Below are 7,270 nucleotides of genomic sequence, written 5' to 3'. Positions count from 1 at the left end.
ATTTTGTCTGACAATTTAAGTGCTTTTGGGATAGGACTTAACACTGAGCTCCTCCTGTTTCTGCAATAAAATGAGAGAAGGGAAATGAACAAAAGAACTATAATTTTCCTATTAATGTGATGGGTTTTGGCACTTGTTCAGAAAGGTACTTGGAGCACCTTAATACTCATCTGCTTTTGGACAGTTATAATTGCTGCAGGGATAGACTGATTCCCTGGGTAAATATGGACATTTATGGGGGAGGGAGAGATTTCAAGCATAGCTAAGAGACTGCTTTCTGACCAGGAGCCTGTGCTGAACACACTGAACCTGGCTATATCAAAGGACAGTCTTTTTTGGGGGCCACACTACGTGCATTAGGAGTAAGCATTAGATGTGCCATTGTATAGCTGAGCTGGGCTGGCATTCTGCAAAGACACTTGTGTGCATTTCCTTTCCATTAATGCATTGCTTTGTTTCTACCAGATAAAAGGTTATTGTGGAGTAATTCCCTTTTAATGCCATAGCTGCACTTCTCAAGACATGACAGGCCAGTCTTCCTGTGCCTGAGACCCCTCTTTAAAAGAGCTTTTGCCCATGTGGTTGCTGCGTGGCAGGTATACCCACTGCAAATCTCTCCTGCAGAGAGTGTGCCCTACAAAGGTGATAGGGGATCTACTGCCCTGGCTGAGCTGCACGTCCTCATAGATATTCCTGTTTGGGACTGGCAGAACCTACTTGAGCAAGGAGGGAGCTGCCCACACGTGAGAATGTGCCCAGATGCGAAGCAGCCAGCTGGAGTGAAAAGATTTGTTTCTGCACCGATACCCCTCAGCCCTCCCGGCCTCACAGGCCCCTCCAGCCTGTGGGAGCCATGCCACATGTGGTGGTCACAGCATTTCTTTCATTTACCAAGATGTTCCTTGGAGTCAGTAGAAAGCAAACAGGCATTTTTCCCAGATAATTGGGTCTTCAACATTTGTATTATGCGGCATGTGAGGAGGCATTATTTCCTTCCACTCACTATACAGGTTGACTAGGGTCAGGTATACCCCATTCAAGGGACCCGGAGGCACTTCAGATCTAGCTCAGCCCTTACTTTTCTTCTTTTTGAAAATACATGCTAAGGAGTTTGCAAGGTAAATAGAGTAATTAATACAGTACCATGGCAGTAACTCAAAATATTTACACAGACAGAAAATGCAGAGTTCTTCTGTCATCACTAACTTCCTGATTTGCTTCTCTTCAGTTTTCTATGTCATGATTCATAGCATACATATCTGAGATAACCTGTATTTTTTTACTTTCATATGCTTAATATTCTGTCGTTGCATTTGTTAATGTTGAGGCTGTGCACATGATGGGTGGCTTCTTCCACTTTATCTAATGTCCAGATTTGAAATAGAAGAATATCATTTTAATGTTAAAAACACTCTAGTTTCATTGGCACAAGGAGCAAAAAATTCACCCTCCGTTTTTGCATGTGTTCCTATTTTCAGAACAGGTGCCTTTTTGTCATAAAAATAGCTCAGCTGCTGTCCCTTTGTCCTGCGTGATGTTACGCCATGGCCTTTGCAAAGCCAGGAGGAACTTTTTGGCACGGCCCTCCCTTTCCAGGAGGGACCCAGCTAAGCTTCCTGAGCAACATCAGCCTCCACTAAGAATTCAGGTCAGGATCTCCCTGCTTGTTACCTAGCAACTGGGGGATACTGGTGCTTTCTCCTCTGACCGACTCCTTCCGCGTTAGATACAGGGATCACTTGGTGAAAGGATCAGGGCAGTGCTAATAACTCGTGCTTTGGGAAGGCAGATAGTAGCTCAGTGCTGGATAACTGATGAGACGTAGGGTGCACTATCAAAGTCAAGCCAAATCAAGACTTTCAGAATTCTCTGGGGAAATTTGAAAGTAACTCTGCTGGGTTTGCTACCACTTAAATGTTTGGCAAGGTGACAGATCCCTTTTGAAACACCAGTAGCCTTTTGTGGTACATTGAATCTGGCAAACGGGAACCTACGCAGGTAAGCAGCTGAAGGAAGTTTATGTCTGAAGTGTTTTAAAAGTTGTTTTCTGACAGCTGAAATGTGTTTCTTGGTTACACAGGTGCACAGCATTCAGTTCTGGGAGTATTGACCAGCCTTTGTACTTACTAAAGTTTCATCGGAGGGTAAGTAAAAAAGTTAAGTGGAAAGATGAACTGTCTTCCCTAGTTCCTTGTGGTGGGTGTTTATAAATTGTTGAAAACAACCTTTACACTTCCCTAGTTAATTTATTATAGAACTGGCTAATGAAAAATCTTTAAGTGATCAAGAATTATTGGTTGCTGTGCTGTCGCTGCAACTCACTCCTTGTACCACGTTTACAAAATGGAACACAGCAAGTTCCTCTAACTATGTATTGTTTGCAGAGGCCGGCTGTCATTGCCTCTGGCTGGTAACACAGTGGGATTTGTTACTGCTTTTTGTTTTCCTCTGATAGATTACAAGTAGAAGCCCTTTGTCAAATGTAAAAATTAAAGTGATATGCCATTCTAAGAAAAATACTTACAAGAAAAAGAATTGTCTTCCTTGTGCCGTATCTTCTCTACTCACAGATAGCAGAGATGGTGGGAATTAAACCAGAGTATATTCGTATCTAGTGCTGGCACAGGGCTGGCATAATAGTTTTGTGAAGGACCACTCCTCAAAGAAAATACAGTTTTCGTATTTTGAAAAACATGGAAATTAATCTCTCCAGGTGCATACAAGCTATTTAACTTGCCTTTTTCAGAAGTTTATAAGCAGTATGTTCCAGCTCTTCAGCGATATGATTTGGTACAGCTCCAGTTAACTGGAGCAAAGGCCTGCCAAGTGACATCAGCCAAAGATCTGGCTGCACATCTCTAGGACATGTACACTGCAAGCATGCTTACAAGTTTTTTGCACAGGAGTTTGTAGTGGTGGATTCTGAATAGGGACATAAAAGATCAGATTATTTTTAAGCAATATATTTTAATTATCTCTAATATGAAGCTGTTTAATTTGAGTACTGACTTGAAGGCATTCAGAAGCTGATTTCTTCAGAGGGACTAAGTGCAGTTTCAATTGATATTTTCCACATTTAGTATTCAGAAAAACAATTCCAAGAGTCTCACATTGCATACCTGATACAGCAGCTGCTTTTCAAAGTGTGCCAGTCCAATCTGGTTTTTGTCTCTATCATACATATGGGAGATACTTACGGGAGAGCTCATACATTCATTCCTAGGACTTTTACAGGGTATGTGTCCACTTAAGACGAGAGAAAAAATATGTATCAGGGCAGTATCTTCATGCAGTTCAGGATGTTCTTTATTACAAAAAGCTCTCCCAAGTGTGTAACTTCATACTACTGTGTGGTTAGGTGATGTAGGACAGAGAAGGAAAAATATCTGTTTGAGGAGGTGCTTCACATTTCATTTAATTGTTCCAGTCTCAAGGTCAACAGCTTTCAGGAGACGGTTAACAGCAGAAACCTCTTTAGGAGCTTTGATCTAGCTGTTTTAGTAAAACAGCACCTTCACAGGATAGGTGGGACACAAGAGATTAAGTCACCCAGCAGTTCCTATCTTTCCTCTTTTCACAAAGCCTGATAGTGTCCTCTTAATAATGCTTTTCTGACAGAGCTGGGAGCTCTGTTAGATATATCATTCCCTACCTCTTGCTGTGACTCACAAATATTTTTAAAAATATTGAAAGGAAGGAGGCCTCTAAGCAAAGAAGGTCAGAATTTCCTCAAGCCTGAGCTAGTGCATTTGCCAACTGCATGTGAAAGGCTAAATATTTTCATGTTATACCTACATCAGAGACACTCTGCAGATACACAGATGGCTGGGCCCTTGCAAATCCAGCCAAAGGAGCGTATGCTGGCACTTCGGGATTTGAAAAGAAGCTGGAATGGGTCCTGTAGTCTAGTATTGGCAGCCAGCATCAGCATCTGGGTGCTTGGACATAGAAAAGAGCCAAGTCTGGGGAGGTTATTGGAACATTGTCCTTACATTGAACAGCATTTCTTGATAATAAATAGCTCAAACATGTCCTTGGACTCTGCAGTAGAGAGCAGACTAGAGGAAGCAGGTAAATGCTTTCCTCTGTGTTTGTCTGCCAACATATGCAAGCTTAACTAGGAGCTAGGGAGCTTAAATCCAAGAGTGACTTTTGTGTCATCTAACTATTGAGGCTGCCTGGGATCCAGTGTCCAGTTCTGGACATCTGACTGCCAGAAGAGATGAGCTCAGAGTAGGATGGGTGCAAAGATGGATAAGTAAGATGGCCAGGGTAATAGAGAGCTTATCTCTGTGAGGAAATTAAGGTGCCATGGCTTGTTTGGCTTTGCAGATCAAGGCTGAAAGGGGAGATGGCCATCTTCTCTAAATACCTGTGGCAGAACAGAAAAGCTGTTTCAAAGAAAGTATTCCATTGACACAAAAATAAACAGGTATAGACTGGTCATTTAGTCTAGGAATTTCTAACACATAAGAGTTACAAAGTTCTTGAACAGCATTTGAATTTGAATAATTTTCAAAATCAGACTTTAATTAGCCTGTGAAGGGATTATATGGAGTGTTTGCCAGCAACAACAGGGGATTCAATGCTCTGGAAATTCCCCCCTAGCAGTATGTTCCCAAATTTTATCCTGAAACACCTATATGAAGGTCAAAGATATAAGTGCACCAAAATATGCTGCTCCTCAGGAGAGTTTACCGTATGAGAGAACTGAAAAAGTCCAGGCCATGCATGGAGTCCCTGCACTAGGAAGGGGCTAATAGGTGGGATGCATATGATAATGATAGATCTTGCAAAAACACAGAGGTAAAGAGCCTTTGTGGGCAAAATATTTCATCACTGCCTTTGGACCTGCCCAAGGGATCAGAAAAGGCCAAGAAATGCTGGGACACTTCAAAGGTGCTGTGAGATTGGTCACTTTGGACATGAGTTTTAATTTGTTGCTGTAACTAGCTCTGTGCACACAGGTTTTTCACCTGCCTCCCTGGGAAAGCAAGCAAAGCATAGCAGTTTGAAGCAGGGAGTTCCCTCCCCAAGAGTGGTGGGATGACCCTGGAGGTCTGTGCCATGCCTGAGAGACAAGGGTGCTCTTAAATGAAACCACTGGTTTTACTCTGCATCATCTGCCTTGGTAGGAATCAAGGCAGACCCACAGGAGGTGGGAGGAAAGCCCATGCAAGCAGCTTTTGTTTGCATAGCTTTGCTTTCTGAGCTTTGATTAGGAATAGTGCTCTGCTACCCTCTCTCCCAGTGGTGTCCCTTTCACTCCCCATGGGGAGATTATGTGCTTCTCTGTTCCACTTCCTACGTCTGGGCTCCTTCTAGTGTCTGAATGCCAATGCCATTTAATCTGTGAATGCTGCAGTACGTTTTGTTGTGCTCATTTAAATCAGGCATTGTACAGGCACAAGTAAAGGTGATGGCAGATGAGTGCTCTTTATGTCATGCTGGATTTCTGCTGCACTCTTGCACTATATCTGCCAAATTACAGGCAGGACATTTTTGAATTAATGACAAATATTTCCCAACAGTAGTTAGTTAAGTGCCTGCACATGTTAAATTAACCATAATAATCTTGTCATAGTCATGAATTAATAACCTGCATCTCATCAGGCTTTTGAGAATTGAAGTAAAACATTTGTGGTATATTCAAAGAAGGGAGCCTGGGGACAAGTGTGATAAGTCTTCAAATGGCTCTACATTCCCATCGCCACCATTCTACCCCCCATGCCAAGTAAGCCCCAAAGGCTATACAGGAACCTGAAAATCATGTTTAGAAGGGGCAGAAAGGAAGAGATGCCCTCTGCACATGGGTGTCTCTTGGAGTAAAGTGATTTAGACTTATTAATTCCTGAAGTGTCTTCCTCTTTCCATTGCCTAGAGGGAGGTGCAGCCAGGGACAAATGTGCACATAATCACTTTCTGCCAGAGATCTTAAACCAGTGAGGGGTTTTACAAGGAAAATGCTGCTCAGGTCAGAGGAGGATAGGGAGAACTTCTGTCCCAGTGGCAGAAATGAGAAGACGACTGAGGGCGAGTGTCGATGTGGGAGAAGGGAGACATTTCTCCCAGTGTATTCCCCACCAGTGGTCTATGGAACCCCTTCCTGGGGAGACCCAGGGAGCATGATCGAGTTCCCTTTGCCTCCTACATTTCACTACATCACAGGGTGCCATGGGGAGCTGGGCCCTTGACCAGAGAGGGCACCTCAGTCTGTGCCATTGGCTCCAGCAAAGCTCAGCCTGGAGCTGAGCACTGCTTCTGCATGGCAGACTGTCTGGTCCCTACTCTGAGACATGCTGCTTGAAGAACATTAGGAAAAGCATTTAATCTCTCTTATGCGGACAGATTTTGGGAGTTGGACTTACTTAGTCTAGAGAAGAGAAGACTGAGAGGGGATCTCATTAACGCATATAAATATCTCAAAGGTGGGTGTCAAGATGATGGTGCCAGACTCTTTTTGGTGGTGCCCAGCAACAGGACAAGGAGCAGTGGCCATAAACTAAAACACAAGAAGTTTCACCTCCATATGAGGAAGAACTTCTTTACGTTTGAGGGTGGCAGAGCACTGGAACAGGCTGCCCAGGGAGGTCGTTGAGTCTCCCTCTCTGGAGACTTTCAAAACCCACCCACCTGGACATGTTCCTGCGTCACCTGCTCTAGGTGACCCTGCCTTGCTGGGGGGGGTTGGACCAGAGGTCCCTTCCAACCCTAATAATTCTGTGATTTCATGAAATGCTTTCTATTTCCCAGTCCAGGGGAATGAGTGGGCTCGTGCAGGTGGTGTAGGGTACACTGGAGACTTGGCTCTAGATTTCTGTTGAGGTGGCAGTAAAAACTATTAAGCTGCATTCAGGGTTTTGACTTCCAGAAGTCTGTAAGTCTGAAGTGGCAGCTGGAGGTTATACATGCAGAATGATTTGCCAGAGGTTATTTTTGCTGAGATTATTGCTGCAGGGAAGGAGCAAAGGAGAAAACAAGAATCTGAGCAAGTGGCAGTTATTTCCATTTGCTTATATCCTTGCTTTGCAGCACAGATTGTGGTTTGGAGCACAGACCTGCAAGTATATGAGGAGACAAAAGCTACAAAGTATTTTCTGTCTTTCAAACACATGACAACAAATATGTCCTGAGTGGATAGTAAGAATTAAAAGTTTGGAAGTACATGTCGTGAGGGAGTAAATGACAAAAAGTTAGGGTACTTACATTTGTGAAATCCTGTTTTTCTTGTAGAATGTGGAGGAAGGTTCCAAACAATGATGAAAGGACT

At 43.4% G+C, this 7,270-nt stretch overlaps 1 protein-coding gene across 4 annotated transcripts in view; it reads left to right on the top strand.

Annotated features, from left to right (window-relative positions):
• Positions 1-289: 289 nt before the first annotated feature.
• CRACDL (CRACD like) overlaps positions 290-7,270 on the top strand; it is a 46,110-nt gene continuing 39,129 nt past the window's right edge. For 2 of the 4 annotated variants that reach the window (XM_064646270.1, XM_064646267.1), the window contains exons 1-2: positions 1,708-1,998; positions 2,081-2,144. The gene's annotated coding sequence lies outside the window, so the exon portion shown is untranslated. Of the gene's footprint in view, positions 1,649-1,706; positions 1,999-2,080; positions 2,145-7,270 lie in introns of those variants that run through there. The other 2 variants (XM_064646268.1, XM_064646269.1) reach the window with 2 other exon arrangements.

The sequence above is a fragment of the Pseudopipra pipra genome, chromosome 2, assembly GCF_036250125.1.
Source record: "Pseudopipra pipra isolate bDixPip1 chromosome 2, bDixPip1.hap1, whole genome shotgun sequence".
Taxonomy (NCBI): Eukaryota; Metazoa; Chordata; class Aves; order Passeriformes; family Pipridae; genus Pseudopipra; species Pseudopipra pipra.
Note: the sequence above shows the minus strand (reverse complement) of the source record. Positions and strands in the feature narration are given on the sequence as shown.